Raw genomic sequence first — 21712 nt, forward strand, 5'->3', positions numbered from 1 at the left:
TGGGATTTTCCAACTGCAACTGTTCCTGTGGGAACGACCTTGAGATATGAGCGGCCCACTGGATGAAATATCAACAAGATCCAAAGCAAAACAGGCTCAGGCTCAAAATAAAAGAGGCTCCTTGACAGGAGCAACAGCAACACAGGAAAGAACAACAACGGTATCAATGGATTCAATGACACAGGCTCTACTCAGGATAAATGAATCTTTAGAATCACTTACTAGGCAATCAACAGAGAACTCCAAGAAACTGACTGAATTGACAACAAGATTGGATTTGAACACGACAATAATATCGACTAATACAGATTCTATAAACCGTTTAATTCAGGAAAGTACAGAGACGAGGAAAATAGCCGAAAGCGCGAGGACCACGGCCGAGGAAACCAAAGGGAAATTTGTTCCTATTGCAAAGAAGGTACATGAGCATGATGAAGCCCTGGCCCTCATGGAATTGGAGAGGAAAGGCAAGAATTTGAAATTGAGATTGGTACCTGAGGAGGAGGAGGACAAGCTCGGGGAATTCCTTACAGACAAGTTCCAAGAATTTTGGAGTGAAGAGTTGGGGGAAGAGGAAGAGGATTTTACAATAACTACAGCCTTCCGGATTGGCAGAAAGCAAGGTAAGAAGCCAAGGGATTGCTTAATAACTCTCAGATCCAAGGAAGAAAGAGATAAAATACTGAACCTACATTTCCAGAGGGCACTGATTATTAAAAATTCCCAAATACAGATCTTCAAAGATATTCCTAGATACTTTTTGGAGGTCAGAACACAATTTAAAGACCTAGTTGACTTACTAAAACAAAACAACATTCAATTCAGGTGGGAATTCCCACAAGGGTTGTCCTTCAACTTCAAAGGGAAAAAAATCAAAATAAAAACAATTCAAGACAAAGAACACTTTTTGGAGAGAAACCTTGAGGACTTTCAGAAAGGAACTGTAGAGAGGGAAACACTGGATATTACAAACCTATCGTTTGGATTGAACCCAGCACCGACCGACGAGGAACAAGAACTTGGAGCAGTGGGTGGGAAAAATACCCAATAACAAAAATGTCTCTGCAACTTCTGAGTTGGAACTGCAATGGTCTAAACCATCCCCGAAAAAGAGATCAAGTTTTTCACATACTAAAGAAAGAACAGCTAGATATAATTTGCTTGCAAGAAACCCATATTGCCAGGATACACAGGAAACTTTTGATAAATAAGAGATTAGGACTGGAATTTGTTTCCTCAGACAAAGTCAAGAAAAGAGGGGTGGTGATTTATGCCAAGGAAAAGTGGGAACCAAAAATGATCTTTAAAGATGATGAAGGAAGATACCTGGCAGTAGAAATTCAAATTCAAGGAGAAAAGATCTTAATTGTTGGAGTTTATGCACCCAATGAGGGGAAGGCAGAGTTTTTCAAGAAGTTGCATGAGACCTTAATGGACTTTATGGACTTTAAAATTATAATGATGGGAGATTTCAACGGAGTTGTCTCCACAAACATGGACAAGGCACAAAGACAAGTAATATCCAAGGATGGGAGACTACCAAAGACCTTTTTCGAACTCACTGACACCATGGACTTGATTGACATTTGGAGAACTAGGAACCCTCTGGAAAGAGAGGGAACCTTCTTCTCGGAAGCAAAAATGACCTGGACTAGAATTGATCAAATTTGGATTTCTAGCAGTCTGGCACCAAGAGTGAAAAAAACAGAAATCTGCACAAAAACCTGCTCCGACCATAATGCAGTCAAGATGGAAATGAAATTAACAACGACTGGAACCTTCAGATGGAGAATGAATGACACCCTATTTAGAGATGAAGAAATTTATCATAAGGCCCAAAAAATATTGAAGGACTACTTTGAGATAAATTTGAGAACTGAGGTGGAAAAAAGAGTAGTATGGGACGCAAGTAAGGCCGTGGTGCGTGGATTCCTAATTCAGCAAAATTCTATAAAAAGGAAGAAACAAAATGAGAAGAAGGAAAAGATTTTGAACCAGATAAAGGAAGGAGAAAAGAAACTGAGATCTAAGCCGAAGTCTCACGAGATTTTAAGAGAAATAAAGTACCATCAGACGCAATACATGGAATTGATGAATCAAGAAATAGAATGGAAGATAAAGCAAATGAGACAAAGGACATTTGAATCGGCAGACAAATGTGGGAAACTGCTGTCATGGCAACTGAAAAAGAGGCAAAAGTTAAATACGGTGACATCCCTGGAAATAGATGGGAAAATTATCAATAAACCAAATGAAATAAGCAATTGTTTTCAAAGTTTCTTCAAAAAACTTTACGCACAAGGGCCTACAAATGAACAAGAAATAGAAGAATTCGTCAAAAAATATGGACTATCAAAGATTTCAGAACAAAATAAAAGGATTTTGAATGAAAAAATTACAGAACAAGAAATAGAGGGTGCCATCCAGAATATGAAATTGGGGAAATCACCAGGACCAGATGGTTTGACTGCAAAATACTACAAAGATCTTAAAGAATGGCTAATACAGCCATTGAAGGAAGTATGCAACCAGATACTAGAGGGGAAAAAGGCTCCTGAATCGTGGAAAGACGCATTTATCTCACTTATACCGAAGACAGAAACTGAGAAACATCAAGTTAAAAACTACCGCCCTATATCACTCTTGAATGTGGATTATAAAATTTTTGCAGATGTTCTAGCAAAAAGATTTAAGAGAGTTTTGATGGAGGAGATTCATAAGAACCAAACAGGCTTTCTCCCAGGGAGACATATGTCAGAAAATGTGAGGAACATTATAGATATTTTGGAGATGCTAGAGGTGGACATTAATAGGAAGGCAGTTCTGATCTTTGTGGACGCGGAGAAGGCCTTTGACAACATTTCTTGGAAATTTATGAAGAAGAATCTCCATGGGATGGGGGTAGGTCAAGGGTTTGAAAACGGTATAGGTGCAATATACTCTGAACAAAGAGCGAAATTAATTGTGAACAATGTGGTAATGGATGAGATACCAATAGAGAAAGGTACACGACAGGGATGTCCTATATCCCCTTTACTGTTTATATCGGTCCTGGAGGTTTTATTAAACATGATTAGGAAGGACCAGCTGGTAAAAGGAATACAGGTCGGATCCAAACAATATAAGTTAAGGGCATTTGCAGATGATTTAGTGCTAACTTTGCAACAGCCAGAAGCTAGTACCAAAAGAGTTTTAGAATTAATGGAGATATTCGGCCAGGTCGCAGGATTTAAACTGAATAAACAGAAAACAAAGGTGCTGGAAAAAAATCTAACAAAAGAGGAGAAAGATAGGTTTCAAAGTGAAACTGGGTTGGAAATAGAAAAAAAGGTTAAGTACCTGGGGGTAAATCTGACATCAAAAAATGTGAACTTATTTAAAGACAACTATGAAAAATGTTGGACAGAAGTTAAGAAAGATTTAGACATATGGTCTAGGCTGAAACTTTCCTTGTTAGGCCGAATTGCTGTTATTAAGATGAATGTATTGCCAAGAATGTTGTTTTTATTGCAGACGCTACAGATTCTAGACAAAATGGACTGTTTCAAGAGGTGGCAGAAAGATATCTCTAAATTTGTCTGGCAGGGCAAAAAGCCCAGAATAAAAATTAAGATCTTAACCGATGCAAAAGATAGAGGGGGCTTTGCCCTGCCAGACTTAAGACTTTATTATGAATCAGCAGCCTTTTGCTGGTTGAAGCAATGGCTACTTCTTGAAGACACAGACATTCTTGATCTGGAAGGATATGACAATAGTTTTGGTTGGCATGCATATTTGTGGTATGACAAGGTAAAGGTGTATAAAAGTTTTAAGAACCATATTGTCAGGAAAGCATTGTATAATGTTTGGAATAGATACAAGGATTTATTGGAAAGTAAAACCCCTAGGTGGTTGTCACCAATGGAAGCGAAAGCAGTGAAAAAAATTAACATGGACTCTAATTGGCCTAAGTACTGTGAAATTTTAGAATATGATGGCGAAAGACTGAAGCTACAAAGTTTTGAGAAGCTAAAGCATAAAGTTCGAGACTGGTTACATTACCGTCAGATAAATGAGATGTTTAAGCAGGACAGGAAACTTGGTTTTCAGAAGGAGAGGTCAAAGTTAGAAACAGAATTGTTAGAATCCAATACTAAAAACTTATCTAAGATGTATAATTTGCTGCTGAAATGGAATACACAGGATGAAACAGTGAAATCAGCTATGATTAAATGGGCACAGGATATTGGTCATGACATTATGTTTGACGACTGGGAACAGTTATGGACCACCGGTGTTAAATTTACGGCATGTAATGCCCTGAAAGAGAATATAATGAAAATGATCTATAGGTGGTACATGACCCCAGTCAAACTTGCAAAGATTTACCATCTGCCCAATAACAAATGTTGGAAATGTAATGAGGCTGAAGGTACCTTTTACCATCTTTGGTGGACCTGCCCAAAGATTAAGGCCTACTGGGAAATGATCTATAATGAAATTAAGAAAGTCCTTAAGTGGACATTTGTAAAGAAACCGGAGGCTTTTCTCTTGGGCATGGTCGGCCAATTGGTATCAAAGAAGGATAAGACATTCTTTATGTATGCAACCACGGCAGCAAGAATCCTGTTGGCAAAGTATTGGAAGATGCAAGAATTACCTACTCTGGAAGAATGGCAATCGAAGGTGATGGAATATATGGGACTGGCAGAGATGACCGGCAGAATCCGTGACCAGAGGAAAGAGACAGTGGAAGAGGACTGGGGGAAATTTAAAACATATCTAAAAAATTATTGTCAAATTGTGGACTGATAAGATGTTAAGGGGTAGGAAACAAAGAACTACAGCTGTAAATCTTAAACCTTAAGGAAATTCAAAAGGGACTTAACTAAAGACTGATTGATGAGTTGCTCGAAAAATGGTAAAACAAGGATGTGGCGAAGGGAAGGCATGGGGAAGTCAATTTTTGTTGTTTGTTTTTGAGGTTTGTGTTTGTTTTGTATTGTCATTAATATGTGTAAAAAACTAATAAAAATATTTTTTAAAAAAAGAAGTTATACTCTGAGATCAAACAAGTAACTTTCTATGAATGCTCCTCTTGTGCCTAGCTATTTTTAATGGTTTCATTATTATGCATTTGTTAGAAGCAACTGATGAAGTCAATAACATATACACTACATATACTTTATCAGTGAAAGAAAATTGAACACATGCTCAGAAGCCCAACTATTTATCTTTAGAAGCAATTGTTCAACTAATAAGAAGCAACAATGTACAGTCCAGTCTTCAGCCTTGTGTGTAGATATAAGCCAAATTAGCCCTGAGACTTCAGATAGATTCATCTGGACTAAATCTAAGGCCACCAGTTTAAAAATGATTTATTATTGAAATTGTTTCTCAAGCATGAATCAGCACCATTCTCCTCAAAATGATTTTTGCGAAAGGCATTAAGGGGCTAAAAGCATTCGGAAGCACCTATGGTGTGCTTTTTTGGCAACATAGCACATCCCCTGCCTACACTGATATTGTAGGAGCCCTGTTAGTCATCCAGTGTGCGTAGTTTATTGGCGTACTGCCCTTGCTGTATTCTTTGCTAAGGAAGACAATCATCTGTATTATTTTTACTTTTCCTTTACGTAGAAGTCAGACAGCATTCTTTTCATCATCTGTCATTACAGAGGTGGCTGTCATAAGGCAATCCAAACAACATGGCAGCCGGGATGTTAAAAAGCAAAGGCCCAATTCAGGAATATGAGTAATCGGCCTCTATACTGTGCAGGACTTACTAAAGATTGTTTCACAACTTATAAAATTCTCATATAAAAGTTACTTCTGTAAGGAACTACACAAATCCTCTGTAAAGATTATGTGTGATATTAGTTTATATACGTGACATCGCTTACAGAGGATCAACATCATCATGTTACAATATATATGTGGGATTTTCCCTGAACCAACAAATAGAAACCTGTAGTAAACCCCTTAGATCTTCTGCTAAATCACACAAGATCAAAGCTGACCTTCCTGTTACATTTTTGGAGGACAGTTTCATGCAAATGGCAGATACTATAAACTTACCAAGTATTCAGTCACTATATGTACTACAATTCCAGGATTTTCCCAGCTGAATCATCAGTTACTACCACCTTCTCCTAAAGCATGAAAGAAAGAAAAAGTGTGCTCTTCATGGAGTATGAATGAGAAATGCATTTGGGGAGTTATACGATATGATACGATCCCTGCATCGAAACCTAACTCCAAGGGCCGGCCTAAAGTAATGCTTTGTGGTCTGTTTAAAGACACCTAGGGTTTGAAGTCAAACAGTTAGAAAAAATTCTCTTCATTTGCACAAGCTCTACTTCCAAAAATGATATTTTGCTGCTTATAAATGTCAATATCCCTCCTTGCTACATCAAGTAATATCTCTGTTGAGGATTGGTCACAACTAAACTTTTACATTGAAAGTTTGATTGATAGATAACCAAACACCTCATTTAATGCTAGGATGAGTATTAAATTGGAATACCACCAATGGCATCGCACATTCAATGAAAATAGGAAGACTCTCTAGAGACAAGGTTATAAATAGGGAAGGTATATGCTTGCTTGAGCTGTGTAATAATTTTAACTTACAAATTGTGAATGGTTCAATAGATGGTGATAGAAACAGGGAATATACATACCCCCCCAGGGTGTAGTGTTAACAACTATATGCTGGTCCTTTGTGACATTGTAAATCTGATAGTGAACTTTAGAATTGGGATGCACACCGAAAACAATCACCAACCATTGCTGATGTCTATAAATTTAAGCTTTGATTTGGAAATAACTAATAGTAACAACACAATTTTTTGTCAACATTAGCAAATGGCCCAACTAAAATCGTCCCGGGAAATGAATCTAGCAGTGGGGCAAAAACTTAGTTGCTTTTAGGAACCTGGGGTCAGGTTCCTTTACTCTTTACTTTACCTTTACTCTTTAATCTAAAGAACATCAATTCTTGTACTGACATTCTGCAAGTATATAGTGAAATCTTCAAAATGTTTGAAGAGCTTAACACTCCACCAAAAGTCAGGATACTTAAAAACAGAACTAGTCCCTGGTTCGACGATGAATGTCTTCAACTTAAAAAAAAAAAATTGAGCCAAATTTCCAAAGATAACCGTACCAAACTAGAACCTTCCTACTTTGACGAAAAAAGAAAATATCACCTAGTTCTGGCCAAAAAGAAACAAAAAGATGCCACCCAAAAATGGTCCCAACTGACTCAATTCAAAACAAAAATAACAAAGTTTTTTGGTTGAGAGTATATGGAGGTCTGAAAACTGGCGAACAAGCAGCTGTCCCATCAAATGCAGAATCTAAATTGTCTCAGTATTTCATGTCCATATTTAATTATCTACATAGTAAATTGAATGGAGAGGAGTCCAACAATAACAAACTAGATAAACTAAAGGAGTGGCCAAGGGTGAAAGAGGAGGAAATTAGAGATATAATTATTAGTTGCAAACTGGGAGAGTTGTTTATAAATGGATGGTCCATATTTTTATGTCTAATAAGGTTTTGACTAAGTAAGCAAGTAAGTGTTAAAACTGAACCTCACATTTAGCTGAATCAAAATGCTTCTGTACAGTAATGGGGTGGGAGGGGTGGGTATAGAGACAACAGAAGGGACAAAAATGAAAAGAGATGGCCCATTTGCAAAATTGCTGGTGCACTTCTAGAACAATAATCCATGAATGTGAAGTCTGTTCCCCACAAATCTCTTAATTAATCACATAACATATGCAATCAATATTTTTATGTCTGAGTCAATATTTCCACCATGAAGTTCTAATTATGCTTTGGTCAAACAATTAGGTTTCCTGAAAACTGTTCTGCAGTGTACAGGGACTTGGTTCCGAAGACAGAAGCAAAAATCTAGAGAAGGCTCATCTTACTTGCCCCAGGGATCAACATAGCACACTTCAGAGACTTGTCCCTCACTTTTGCTGCAGTGGCTCCCCTGGCACAACTGCAAACCATTGCCTAAAACACATGGCCACTCCAACTATACAAAACTATCCACTGCAAATATGCTGCTCCATGAAAAATAGGACAAGGCATGCTTTTATGTATCCTTTACAGAAAGATCAAATATTTCCGAAGTCCAAGTGTGACTGAATATATGAGGAAACCAGTTGCACTTTTGTAAGGACTTCAACTGCATTCAGAGTAAGTTTCGCACTAGAGGATGTTTACTAATACTACATATGGAGAAAGAAAAGCCATTTTATACATCAGAGCAACGCTACCAGGAATCCTTTCTCCACACTTCTTAACAGAAGAGGCAACAATTTTGCGGGGTAGGGGAACCTTTCACAGAAATGAAGGTGGGTAGATAGCGCCAATTGCATTTAAGAATCCAGTATCATGAAGTGAGAACTGTTAAGATTTCAAGAAACAATCTTAAGCAGAGATATTTATTACTATGTGCTCTGATTCATCCCAGGAGTCACACATGTGCATAATCTGCATGAATAACAAAACTAATCTACAGAATTAAACCCAATAATGCAGCTATCCTCAAATCATATGTGTAGACTTTATTCAAGTGCAAGAACTGGATCTCTATGGGACAGCAGTTCACTATGACCAGAGGCAATATTCAAGACAGCATCTTTCAGAAAAGTGGTCACACCACCACATTGTTTTCTTGTAAAATTTAGCCTCCTGGTGGGCCTTCCAGAAGCATGCAGCTGGGCAATGTTAGGAAGAGACTGCTAGGCTAGCTGAACTCTTCACTTGATCCTGCAGGGCTGTTATTTTCTTAAACAGCCTATCATCCTGGCAAAAAATAAATAAATAAAAAGGAAACTCATCATCAAATGCAATTATGTATCAATTATATCTTCAAAACACAATTTAAGGATGCACTTGCAATCATTTTCTAATACAAAATGTAGACCAATTTCTAAGAAGTCCATTAATATAGATTCTTTCACAAAAAAGGCTCAGAACCAATCTAACATCAATTTCCAACTGGCACACATTAAGGTGTGAGACAGGAAAGTGTGGGCTGAATCAGATGTTATAGAATTTTCTTCGCATTACCATCCCTGAGAACGTATTTGCTCATACAACCTAATGTGTGACCCAGCTCCTCCACAGATACAGAAATGGACTTGAGGAGATTTCTGAGACTCCGGCTGCACATTTTTTAAAAACATCACAATAACAGGAAATAGAGAATGCTGCAGCTACATCATTAGCATCACATATCATATTCACCATGCAAATGCTACCCAGGGAAAGGTTAGAATGTGGCCATGCAGCAGAGTGCTGATCAGGGAAAGAAGTCGGGAGGGTGAATCTGGGGATATTTCAAGCGACAGAGTACATCCCCTGGAGGTTCCCAAATCATTCCCATGACATAATTAGTGTTGAAAAATGCATTCTATTGTCTACAATAGGTTTAGTGCAAACCTGATTTCAGCAGGGGGCAGGACATCAGGGAAAGCCTCTTTGGGTGTATGTGCTGGTCATCCATGCATTATTAGACCCTGAGAAGAAATGTCCCATTCTGCTCAAGCACCTAGCTGTCTAGCTGAGCTAGCAACGGAGCAATTCCACATCACAGAAATATAGTTTCATATCTTCTTCCAAGAGGGAACTGCTGGAAGACTTCTCTGTCATTTAAACGTCTGGCTATATGCTGTAGAAGGATTGATAGTTTCATTCATCTATTATACTACTCAGTCCATAGTTGGCATATACCATGTAGCTGCCTACCAATTACCTGCAAAATTATGAAGACCACAAATAAAAGAACCAGATATTAACTCTCAGTGATTCTTTATGAATATTTTACCTACAAACACAACATACAAACAATATACTCAACAAACACAAAGAGCTACCGACGGGTCTAATAATTTTGAAATCACATTATTATTATTATTATTATTATTATTATTATTATTATTACAGTTTGTAGCTACCTTGGATCATGGGATCCTGCTAATATGGGATCCTGCTACTCTTCCTGTAAAGGTTTCCTGTGGCAGCAGTGACAAAAAGGAGTCACAAATCTGAACACTTCCATACTTGCCTACGGGTAGAATTGCTTTGACACATTAATGCAGACATAGTCAGATGCGTAAACTTTCTCAAGTACTTATTTATTAAGCTAGCTGATTTTAACACAGAAGTTCCAGCTTCATGATGATGATGATGACCATCCCACCCTACATTTGTATTCCACCATTCTTCCATCATGGAACCCAAGGTGACATATAGACCCAAGTCTGCTTAGTTTCAGCCAGGTGGTAGCCCAATGTGCCATCATGGGCACAAACAGGGTTGGGTGGGGGGGGGGAGAGATGTCTCCATTATAAAGTCTCTCTTCCACATAGTATTTAAAAAAAGAAGAAGCTTGAATACAGTTGTACCTTGGTTGTCAAACGCCTTGGGACTTGAACATTTTGGCTCCTGAACGCTGCAAACCCGGAAGTAAGTGTTCCGGTTTGCAAACGTTCTTTGGAACCCGAACGTCTGATGCTGCTTCCGTGGCTTCTGATTGGCTGCAGGAAGCTCCTGCAGCCAATCAGAAGCTGCACCTTGGTTTTTGAATGTTTTCGGAAGTCTAACAGACTTCCAGAACGGATTCCGTTTGAGAACCAAGGTACAACTGTATTCAATAGTGCATCATCTTATCATTCAGCTGGGGTTATATATACATGCTGTATCTCACTGTGCTTTTTGCTGTCCAAAACACCATCACAGTCTAACAGTCTAACAAAACTCAGCATACCAATATCAAACACAATAACAGATAAAATTGGCTACACATACTTCATCAGCTCCTGCACACACAAACTCTCTTTTATTTCATATCTGATGCTAGCTTGTACCACTGGGAGGCAGTGATGGTTTCATAAAAGGCAACATGAAAATCGGCATTGATAAAAATTGTGGAAAAAGATTTCCATTCATTCTCTCTCTTAACCCTGAGCATAACTCTGAGGACATAAAAGATTCCAAATGTACTTCAGCACATAATGGGATATGGTGTTGCTCCACAACAGTTGCCTTCAAGAGGCATACTGCATCTAAACCTGGAGGGTGCATATGTAACCAATGGTCACTAATTACGGTGGCCACATGCATCCCTTAGTGTCAATCATTAGCCAAAGAGTTTGCCTGTCTGGTCAGGGTTTGTTTGTTTTTTCAACTATGAAAAGATACTGAATTACAACAGAAGGGGCAGGATTCAACTAACCTATCCTGTCAGGACAAGGATTTCTACCTGCGCAACAGGTCTTTCCTCCCTTCTCCTCCTGCCCCAAATCTGTCCCTGGGGGGTTGGAGTAACCCCTAGAACATATTTAGGGGGTACACAGGGGGAGAATGTTTTGTTGAATGAGCAGAAATTCTTGCACTGAGGAATGCTTACTTAGCACTATGTTGGATTCCAACCAAGAATTCAAGAGGGCTTGTCTTACAAACCTGGCAGATGGTCGACCAAAATCAGCAACCTCTGTGGTCCACCAAAATCAGGATAACAACACTATCTATTTTTAAGATGTTTGATGTCTTGTGTTAGTTACTGTATGGAAGAGAGCTTAATAGGCTAAAAAAATATTGATATCCATTGTGTACTTAAATTAGGGTGTGGGGCAGGAACCTACATTTATATAACTCAACTATCAATCAACCCATATGACTTCAATCACCTAGAAAACATACTTCAAAAGGATATGATTCACACCAGAAGTCGCTTACTATTTAATAGAGGGTGGGTTTTTTTACCTGGCAAGTCGTGACTGTGATTTCTTTTTTTGGGTGGGGGCTAATGTTTCCCAGTTTAAAGTCAGCTTCTATTTTTAAAAATTCATTAACACGCACCATATTACACTAGACTCACAGATACTCAAGACAGTAAATGCAAATATCCGTTGGCATCTTTATGATCTTTTCTGCAATCGTTTCTGCCACCATACTATCCCAAGCCAGACTGCCCATAGTTTGCATTGTTGATACAGTACGCAATTGCAGAATACATGGGCATCTTGATTTATTATTTCAGTGAAAGGAGCTGTACAAAGGAATACACAAGCAAGTGGGCTCTGTTCATTGAAAAGCGAAACCTCTTTGGTGGAGGGAACCTAGTATGTGCATTAGAGCTTCCATACCTTTTAAAAATAACTTGTACTCAGCTGTTTTCAAAAGTAAGACTGACCACTTGGAATATAATAAAAATATATTAGTAAGGGAACAGTTCTGCACAAAGGGCAAAATTCAGTCATGAGCAAGTACTGATGGAAATTATGGAATGGGATCTAGTCACAACAAAAGAGTCAATTGTTTATTTTTTTTTATTTAACAATATTTATATATTGTTTGATTGTAAAAACAAACAAACGTCTAAGTAGTTGAACAATAGCAACTCCCCTAATATAAATTAGACTGCTGAAATAAAGAAAACTGGGGGATAACCAGGAATGGATCTGAGCACACCTCAGCCTTGGTACTCAAAACGAAGACTCCACACAGAATATTATACAGCAACATGTTCTACTACTATTCAAGGCTGTACACCTGTGTATAGCGGCTGAGAATCATGAAGAGTGAGGGTGATGCTGCTGTACTTAGGTCCTGTTTGCAGGCTTCCCATACTTGCAAATCAACAACATATGCCTCTAACAGGGGTGAAAAATAAATGTCAACATGTTTTCTCAAAATGATTTCCTTACTGGAATTTTGCAATGTCACTGTAATTTAAGGTCCCGGTTAGCTTTCAGTGGATAAACCGCATGGTCTTTCATTCCTGCTCTCATGTAATTAACCTCTCAGTGGTCTGATCCTTCTAAAGATGCTGTAATACATCAGGGTACCTTACAGTGTTTACCAGGGTCACTAGCGGGAGAAGTCTGTACACCATGAGCAGCAATCCCTCTTCCAAACCACCTTAAGCTCTTGTTGGGGAGGGGGCTATGCTCAGTCTTGCAGAATTTTCCCTTAAGGCTGCAGCAGCCCATGCAGCTCTGGGCCTGGCAAATGAATTCAGTCAATGAGCAGATTCAGTACTTTTTGATAGCAGCCACAGAGAAGGCAGAGCAGCAGCCTCAGGACCAGGGCAGGGGGGATTTGAAGTTTCATTCTATTTGCAGCTGCTATTTGCATTTCCAGGGAGGCCTCTACTGGCACCAATGGGAGCTTCCCTCGAGATGCAAATAGCAGCTTCTATGAAGGGATTCTTGTTGGGACCATAGCAGGAAGAGAAAGAGTTAAGCTTCCTCTCCCCATTCCGTGTGCAATTAACAGTTCTTTCTAGTCTGGCCCTCAGTATGATTTAATCCTAAATGCTCCTGTTTTAAAGCTCACTCTGGCTGGCAGTATGCAACAGAGAAAGATGGATTAGTTTTGGCTCCTCCAAATTACAGTTAACATTTTCAGACGCAGCAGGCAAAAAGTAAGGGTACTAATTTCCAGAAACTCTAGATGTTCCCTGGGTGTGCCAGCCTTGTCCTAGAATGTGTCTGGCTGCTATGTAAAATATCAGATGATCTATTGTTTGAAAAGCACCAAGTTCTCTCTCTAGGAAATTAGAATTCTCTCAATGTGTTCTCCTGTGTCCAAATTAGGCCAGACACACACTTCATAGCTGGAGATGAGAATTTTACATTTCTTAGGAATGGTGGTTATTTGCATCCAGAGCATCTGCCTGTACTTGAAGCATCTTAATAGGCAGAAATTCAACATGTAAAGATTTCCTCTTCACTACATGTTCACACTAGGGAAATGTAGCATCTGTGCTGAATGCTCACCTGTTGCACAGCTTTTAAAGGCACAGCACCCAAGCCAGAGTCCCACATCTTTTTGCACAACTTAGTGAATTTTACACTATGCACCAGATCCCTGCCACATCATAAAATATTTAAAGAGAATCTACAAATGGAACCCCAAAAATATATTAAACAGCTTGTTTACATAGCCAAGTGTGCCTATGGTTACTGACTCAGGGTTATTCTTCCGCAACTGCTACCTAGGTAGGCAAAAATGTCCAGTGCATTCAGCCAGAACTACTAGCTCACTATTAATTCTAAGTGCTGGTTTTGACCTAAAAGCCTTAAATAACTCAGGACCGCAATACCTCAAGGACCACCTCTTTCCATATGAACCTACCTGGTCCCTGAGATCATCTTCTGAGGCCCTTCTTCGTGTGCCTCCTCCTCGAGAGGTCCGGAAGGTAGCAACACGAGAACGGGCCTTCTCTGAAGTGGCTCCCCATCTGTGGAATGCTCTCCCCAGGGAAGTTCGCCCGGCGCCTTCATGATACACCTTTAGGTGCCAGGCAAAAAAGTTCCTTTTTAACCAGACCTTTGGTTGATTTAACTGATATCCTATGCCCTTTCAAAATGTGGTGGGTTTTTGTTTTGACTGTGCATTCTGTAGTTATATATTTTGATTTTCTTCTGTGAACTGCCCTGAGACCTCTGGGTATAGGGCGGCATATAAATTCAATAAAGAAGAAGAAGTTGCTTGTGTCTGCAGAGGCAACCAATATATGAACAGAATATATTTTCAAAAATTTACCTAATTCTGCTAGGCCACTGTTTTTGTTCTCTTTCTAAGTCGCTGAGCATTCTACACGCCTCCAGGCTTACTAAAATGCAACACTCTTGAGAATTGCAGTTTTTTTCAGTGCCAAGGGTCTAGGTGTGATTGCAAGAGAAATATTTGAAACCTGCATGCTGCATCTAATCACACAAAGGGTTGGGAATGTTTAATGTATTCCAGGTGACCAACAGTACATAAGCTTGCCTGTGTTTCATGACGCAGTCTCAACAAAATGGTATCTGGTCTTGAAATGTTACCCCAAGCCCAGTGATGTAGGAGACTAGTGGCAAGGAAATGCTACCCCACACATAGAGCCAGATTTCCTCCCCTCCTTCCCCTGTATCCCTCAATCAGCTCTGAGGGGCACAAGAGAACCCCCAGGACAGCATTCAGAGGGAGGAAAGGGGGGTTGTTCCACTTGGCGAGTAGAAAAGCTTGCACTGATAGCTGGCATCTATCTGCTTTGAGAGACAATGGAATTCGCCTCTGGGGGTGAAGTCTAACTGATGCATTAACAGCACTGAAGTGACCTCCTCAGGGCACAAACCTAGGCAGTGTGCATGAAGGTCCTGGGCTGCCCAGATGACAAGACCCCCACTCTCAGCCTCGCTGGTATGGGCCAAATGAAAGCAGAGCAATACGTTTGGCACCAGCTTGGCTGCAGGAGTTGCCGGAAGGAGGCATGCAAGGCACCATGCAACTGTCTTAGGGACTCCACAGTGTTTCTCAAAAACTTTCACATGCTAAAGGGAAGGGGGTGGGGGTGGGAACCACCCTAAATTTCAGATGCACAGCTTTGCAAGCATATACATGCAAATTATATCTATTACTTTTAAACGTTCTGTTGGTTTATTGGTGCCATTTATTTATGTGATGACACACACTCACAAATTGCTTTTTCTCAGGGAGCTCTCTCTGTGGTGTGCATGTGCACACATGTAAAATGCATGAATTCCAGTTCATAATGGAAGCTAGACACTCCAGGCACTGCATTTTAAAGCTATTACAGTGTTTTTCCCCCTCTGGTGCTAAAAGCCATTTTGGTCTGCAGCCTTGCACCTTTTATATATCAGTGGTAGCATATTATAATTGCCTAGCAATGCACTTGCCTGGGGTGCTTTACCACTAAAAAGCTTTCAAAGTGTTAATTTGCTGGAAAAAGTAGATTTCTATTATACAGTGGAAAGAATGGGTCACCTTAAGTTTTACAGAAGTTGTGCAGGTTGTACAAACTATAAAAAGTAGGCTTTTATTTTTAACGACTTATCAAAATTCAAATATTAACATAAACTCTGCCTCATCATTTTTATTCTTCAGAACAGAAGCCATCCATTGAGACCTTATGGAGGAATTCAAATTCAACATCACTGGTCCATCAGGACAAGATTTCAGCTTGCCACACAAAGTGATTCCCATTCTCCTTCCTATATGTGCTGCTCTGGAGGTTTTTCTGACATACCCCCACACCCCCACCCCACGTGGATTTGGGGGAAGCGTACAGAGACCATGGGGTGGGAAGGGGAAAACCCCCAATGGTAGTCCTTGCATAAGCTTCCATTAGCGCAGCGCAAGGCTAGTTGAATCCTGGCCAATAGAGAAGCACTTTATCACTTGTGTTAAAAGGTAAAGGTACCCCTGCCCGTTCGGGCCAGTCTTGCCAGACTCTAGGGTTGTGCGCTCATCTCACTCTATAGGCCGGGAGCCAGCGTTGTCCGCAGACACTTCCGGGTCATGTGGCCAGCATGACAAGCTGCATCTGGCGAGCCAGCGCAGCACACGGAACGCCATTTACCTTCCCGCTGGTAAGCAGTCCCTATTTATCTACTTGCACTCGGAGGTGCTTTCGAACTGCTAGGTTGGCAGGCGCTGGGACTGAGCGACGGGAGCACACCCCGCCGCGGGGATTCGAACCGCCGACCTTTCAATCAGCAAGTCCTAGGCGCTGAGGCTTTTACCCACAGCGCCACCCGCACAGCTAGCAAAGGTAACAGAAAAACAAGTCAGTCCTTAGATGCTTCATATTTAGCTCAGTGTAGAAGTAGAGAAACATGTGATATTTTAAAAGTGCCACTTATCAGACATGGATTCAGACTGCAATCCTACACTCCTAGATACGTGTATGTTTGATTGAACTAAATGGGTTTTATTTCTGAGTAGACTTACATAGCTATGCATTGTAAGGTAGAACTTCCCTCTCTCTCCAAAACAGGTCTGGAATGGGAGCAGGGTTACTAAAAAATGGTGAGGGGGAAAATCCCCCAAAGTAATTGTACGTCAAATCATCTACAACATGTTGAAAATGTTTTAAAACTCTGCATTTCTTATATTTATTCATAAGATTTAGGAATGCATCACACATTAAAGATTAATAGCCATAACTAATCCTAGACATGTTCACTTGGAAGTAAATTCTACTATGATCAATGGCGCTTATTCACTGGTGTGTTTAGGTTTAGAAACTAGTAGCATGAATGGCCACAGCTGTCTGGCTTCCATACGTACGGTGAAACAGGGATTTCAGAGTAAAGCTTGGCAGTCAGGTAATAAGAGGAGAGTTACTCTTGTGGGTCAGGAACTGGTTAACAACAGGAAGAACTGGAATAAATGGACAGTTCTCCCAATGGAGGAATAGAGAAAGTGAAGTCCCTGCTGGATGTGCTTTGTAACTTGTTCATAAATGATCTAGAGTTAGGACTGAGCAGTGAAATGGCCATGTTTGCTGATACTAAAGTGTTCAAGGTTGTTAAAACAAAAAGGTTGTGAAGAGCTCCAAAACAACCTCTCCAAACTGAGTGAATGGGTGGTAAAATGGCAAATGCAATTCAAAATAAACAAGGGTAAAGTGATGCACGCTGGGGCAAATTTTTTTTAAAAAATTATGTTGCATATACACTCATGGGGTCTGAACTGGCAAAGTCTGGCAAGGAATGAGACCTTGGAGTCATAGCTCAGTGAAGATGTTTTGGATTGATTTGACCCTCTTGGCTTTGCCTTTCATCTTTTTAAATACCCCCCATCCCTTCATTTCTGGGCAGTTTCCTCTTTTGATATCACATGTTACCATGTTGGATTTACTTGGCGATTGGTGATTAAAATGTACATTTAAATGTACATTTACAAACACCTTGGGTTACAAACACTTTGGGTTACAGACTCCACTAACCCGGAGGTAGTACCTCAGGTTAAGAACTTTGCCCCAGGATGAGAACAGAAATCGTGCAGCGGCAGTGGGAGGGCCCCATTAGCTAAAGTCTCAGGTTAAGCACGGTTTCAGGTTAAGAACAGACCTCCGGAACGAATTAGGTTCGTAACCAGAGGTAAAAAGGTAAAGGTAAAGGTACCCCTGCCCGTACGGGCCACTCGTGTCTGACTCTAGGGTTGCGTGCTCATCTCACTCTAGAGGCCCTGAGCCGGCGCCGTCTGAAGACACTTCCGGGTCGCATGGCCAGCATGACGAAGCTGCAGCTGGCGAGCCAGCCACGTCCAACCAGAGGTACCACTGTATATTTAATTTAATAGCATTATGGTCATTGCTCCCAATTGTTTCAGCAACACTTGCATATTGTACCAGGTATTGGGTGCTACTTAAAGTTTAGGGCCCAGAGTTGCGATCTCTCTAGTCTTGTTACATGACCAACTGCTCTAGGGCACAGTCATTTAGGGTATCAAGAAATTTTACTCCTTTGTTGAGGCTGGAAGACATATGCAGTCAGTCTATGTGAGGGCAGTTAGTCCCTTAATTTCATTCTTCATAGTAATGTATAGCATACAGCTCTTGAGATGAGAATTTAATAGCACAACTATATAACACATTTCCCAATATACTAAGCAGTAGGTAGCTGCTACATAATAAGTCTCTGCTTGTATTGTATCAACTGCGCTGATAGCATGTAATGCATTTTCTCTGTACTGTAGTTCTGAACTGAAAGTGTGTGGAGTAAAATTGCTTAAATATATGAATCAAGACTTCCTATTGCCTGGGATTCCCCTTGTGTTAAAAAGAATAAATGCTCACGCTTGTGCCTTTTATGCAAAAGTCTGTGGAGGTTAGAAAAAGTCAACGGGAATTAGAAAAGCTAATTTTGTTATTTAAGGAACTCTGCTGCAATTTGGGCAAGCAGAATTTTGAGTCTAACACAGATGCAGATTTGGCACCAATTGTTTTTCTGCTCCCTCCTCCCCCCACCCCTGCTTTCCACCTGAAAACATATGGAGGAGAAAGCACAATACTAGAGCGCTTATTGGCAAGTGTTATGGTGTGCCAATGTACTTTACTCAGTGACAGAGAGAGCCCACTTACTAAATGGTAGGGGGGAAATTGTGCTACATCTTACTGTGGCTGCCAAATTATCAACCACTAACATGCAGAAGGTGAAATACTCTTCTGGAATTGCACACAGGCGGGATTCAGATTTGGGAAGTAATAGTGAAAATACCACAAGGCAGCACATGGAACTACTACTACTTGACCCCAGTTTGGAAAAGTGAAGATAACCAGCATACCAGTTTCTTAAAAATACACATCCTGCTTCGGCATTATGTGGTAGTGGCCAGGTGTGGGGGTGCATTTGCTAATGCAGTACAATGCTTTGATCTCTGCATCACTGTTTACAGTATCTTTTCACGGACATTGGAAGGAGTGTAAGCAAAGGCATGGTTATTTTTATGGCTCGCTGCCGAACTGTTTTAATGGCTGGAAGCTGTGTTTTTAATCTTATTTAACATTTATAGTGTTCTTTATTTTTTGTCATTTATACTTCATCATGGGACCCCATGATGAAATGAAGAATGACCATTAATTACAAACAACAGTAAGGCACAAAATTACTTACTAAAATGTTAGTCCAAGTTCTCCAAGTCTCTTTATAGAGTAGACTATGAGTTCTTCACATAAGGTGCTTTTATGGAATTTTATGCAAACCTCTTATCAGACCTTTGAGCTTCTTAGTGAAATAATCTAGATTTGGTGTCTCCTCCTTCCTCTGCATGGAATCCTGGAGCTTCTGGTCTCAGCAGCTTTATGGACATAAGGATTTTTCTAATGGTTTTAGGTGCATATCTGATTGTTTTTTAGAAGTGGACATCAGAAACATGAATCTGCCATCTAAGCCAGACTCACCAGAGAATCTGTACTTATTTGCAGTATAGAACACTTGGGCATTCAAGGCCAGCATTGTGTCAGAATTGGGTACAGCCACTGGTAAGGACAAGATGAAAGAGGAAAATAAATTGCAGTGGAAGGGTTGAAAGGCAAGCAAGCAGGTTGACTAGTCCAAGGCAGCAAGTTTCTGCCACTGGCAGTCTAAGCAGTGAGAAAGTAAAGAAATGACATGGTGTACTATGCAATGATCATTGTACTTGGCTCAGCCGTTCCAAATCTGGGAGAGTATTGCTGTAGTGGAGTCCCTGCAGTTCCATAGTCCTCAGGGGTAGATACAGTGTAGTTTCACCCAAACTCGGGATGGCCAATATCGTTGCTGGGATACAATTATCATGTTCAGAAAAGGCCTGTTGGATCAGACCAAAGGCCCATATAATCCCTGGAATCTTCAAAAAGATTTTTAAGTAGCAAGGCTGGGAAATCCTTCTGTGCTTGAGATTTTCAACTATTACTATCAACAAGAGTATCAGTACTGATCTAAGCAGAACTCAGCATAAGGCTATGTCTTCAAGTGGCGCTTTACACCTGTTATTACACAAAGATGTAGTGCTGCCACCCGCATTATTTTTTGTAGCCACTGCCAGAACAAGCCACACTGGGTGGCCTTAAAACAAAATTAGACAAATTTATGGCCAAAAAAAAAATGCTAACAGTGACTACTAGCCATATAGAATCATAGAACTGTAGAACTGGAAGTGACCTCAAGGGTCATCTAGTCCAAACCCCTGCAATGCAGGAAACATTTGCCCAATGTGGGGCTTGAACCCACAACCCTGAGATTAAGAGTCTCATCCTCTACCGACTGACCTATCCCTGCTGACATGATGGCTACGTTCTACCACTATTGTTGGAGGCAGTATATGCCTCTGAATGACCATTGCTGGGAATCACAAGTGGGGAGAGTGGTGTTGTGCTTAGATCCCTACTTGGGGGCTCCCCATAAGCAGCCACTCAGAGTGGGATGCTGGACAAGAAGTGATGCTGACCTGCTCTTCTTATGTTCCTACTGTCACAGAAGTTACCTGGACTAGGTAGAAAAATCACATGGAATGTGGGAGTGCAACACAGTATGGTGGAGGCAGGAATACGTCACCACAAAGGAAGTGCAGTGGTACCTCGGAAGTCAAACGGAATCCATTCGACTTCCAAAATGTTCAGAAACCAAGGCATGGCTTCTGATTGGCTGCAGGAAGCTCCTGCAGCCAATCGGAAGCTGCAGAAGCCGCATCAGACGTTCAGGTTCCAAAGAACATTCGCAAACTGGAACACTCACTTCCGGGTTAGCGGCGTTCGGAGCCAAAACATTTGACTTGCAAGGTGTTCAAGCTCCAAGGTACGACTATATTCCAAGCAACTTCCACAGATTAACATGAATGCTTAGACTGAGCTTGAAAAGTATACTATGGTATGGCAAAACGTAAAGCCAGGAAATAGTCTCACTTCAAGGATATTTTTTTAAAAGAATATTTGCTCATTATACAGTATACAATTGTGTCATAAAAGCCTACATGGCTCTGAAAACATAACCATAACAGATGAATATAGGATTGCCATCAGAGTAAATATGGTTCTGACTAAAGTAGGGGTTTTTTAATGACCAAATTTTTAGTCTGTCACAAGAACATATGTGATTGCTGTATAAAACAAAAGGCTACCAGACTTCCCTGTTCCATCAAGAACTATGTCCATATTGCAGCTCCTATTACAAAAACATAATGGATGAGGCTTAAACATCTTAATTACCAAAAACAATTCCACATTTTAAAAAAGACCCATAATCAACCAATAAACCTAGCACAGCACATATTTCAGCAGATGCTGTCCTTTTCCCCTGCCTTCTCCCCACCCCCATCGAACAGGATCTCTCAAGATGTGGGGACTGCCTTCAAGGATTGTCTGGAATACCACATAACAGACAGGCAGATAATATACAAAAGTAGACAATAATGGAAAAGCATAGTCAAACAAATT

At 40.3% G+C, this 21712-nt stretch overlaps 1 protein-coding gene across 11 annotated transcripts in view; it reads right to left on the reverse strand.

Moving 5' to 3' along the window:
* Positions 1–21712, reverse strand: part of PTPN5 (protein tyrosine phosphatase non-receptor type 5) — a 70251-nt gene that overhangs the window by 45569 nt on the left and 2970 nt on the right. For 6 of the 11 annotated variants that reach the window (XR_014166248.1, XM_081904026.1, XM_081904024.1 and 3 more), the window contains exon 2: positions 6058–6131. The exons of the other annotated variants lie outside the window; for them this stretch is intronic. The gene's annotated coding sequence lies outside the window, so the exon portion shown is untranslated. The remainder of the gene's footprint in view (positions 1–6057; positions 6132–21712) is intronic. 11 annotated transcript variants of the gene reach the window in all.

The sequence above is a fragment of the Podarcis melisellensis genome (assembly GCF_964234715.1).
Source record: "Podarcis melisellensis genome assembly, chromosome: 1".
Lineage (NCBI taxonomy): Eukaryota > Metazoa > Chordata > Lepidosauria > Squamata > Lacertidae > Podarcis > Podarcis melisellensis.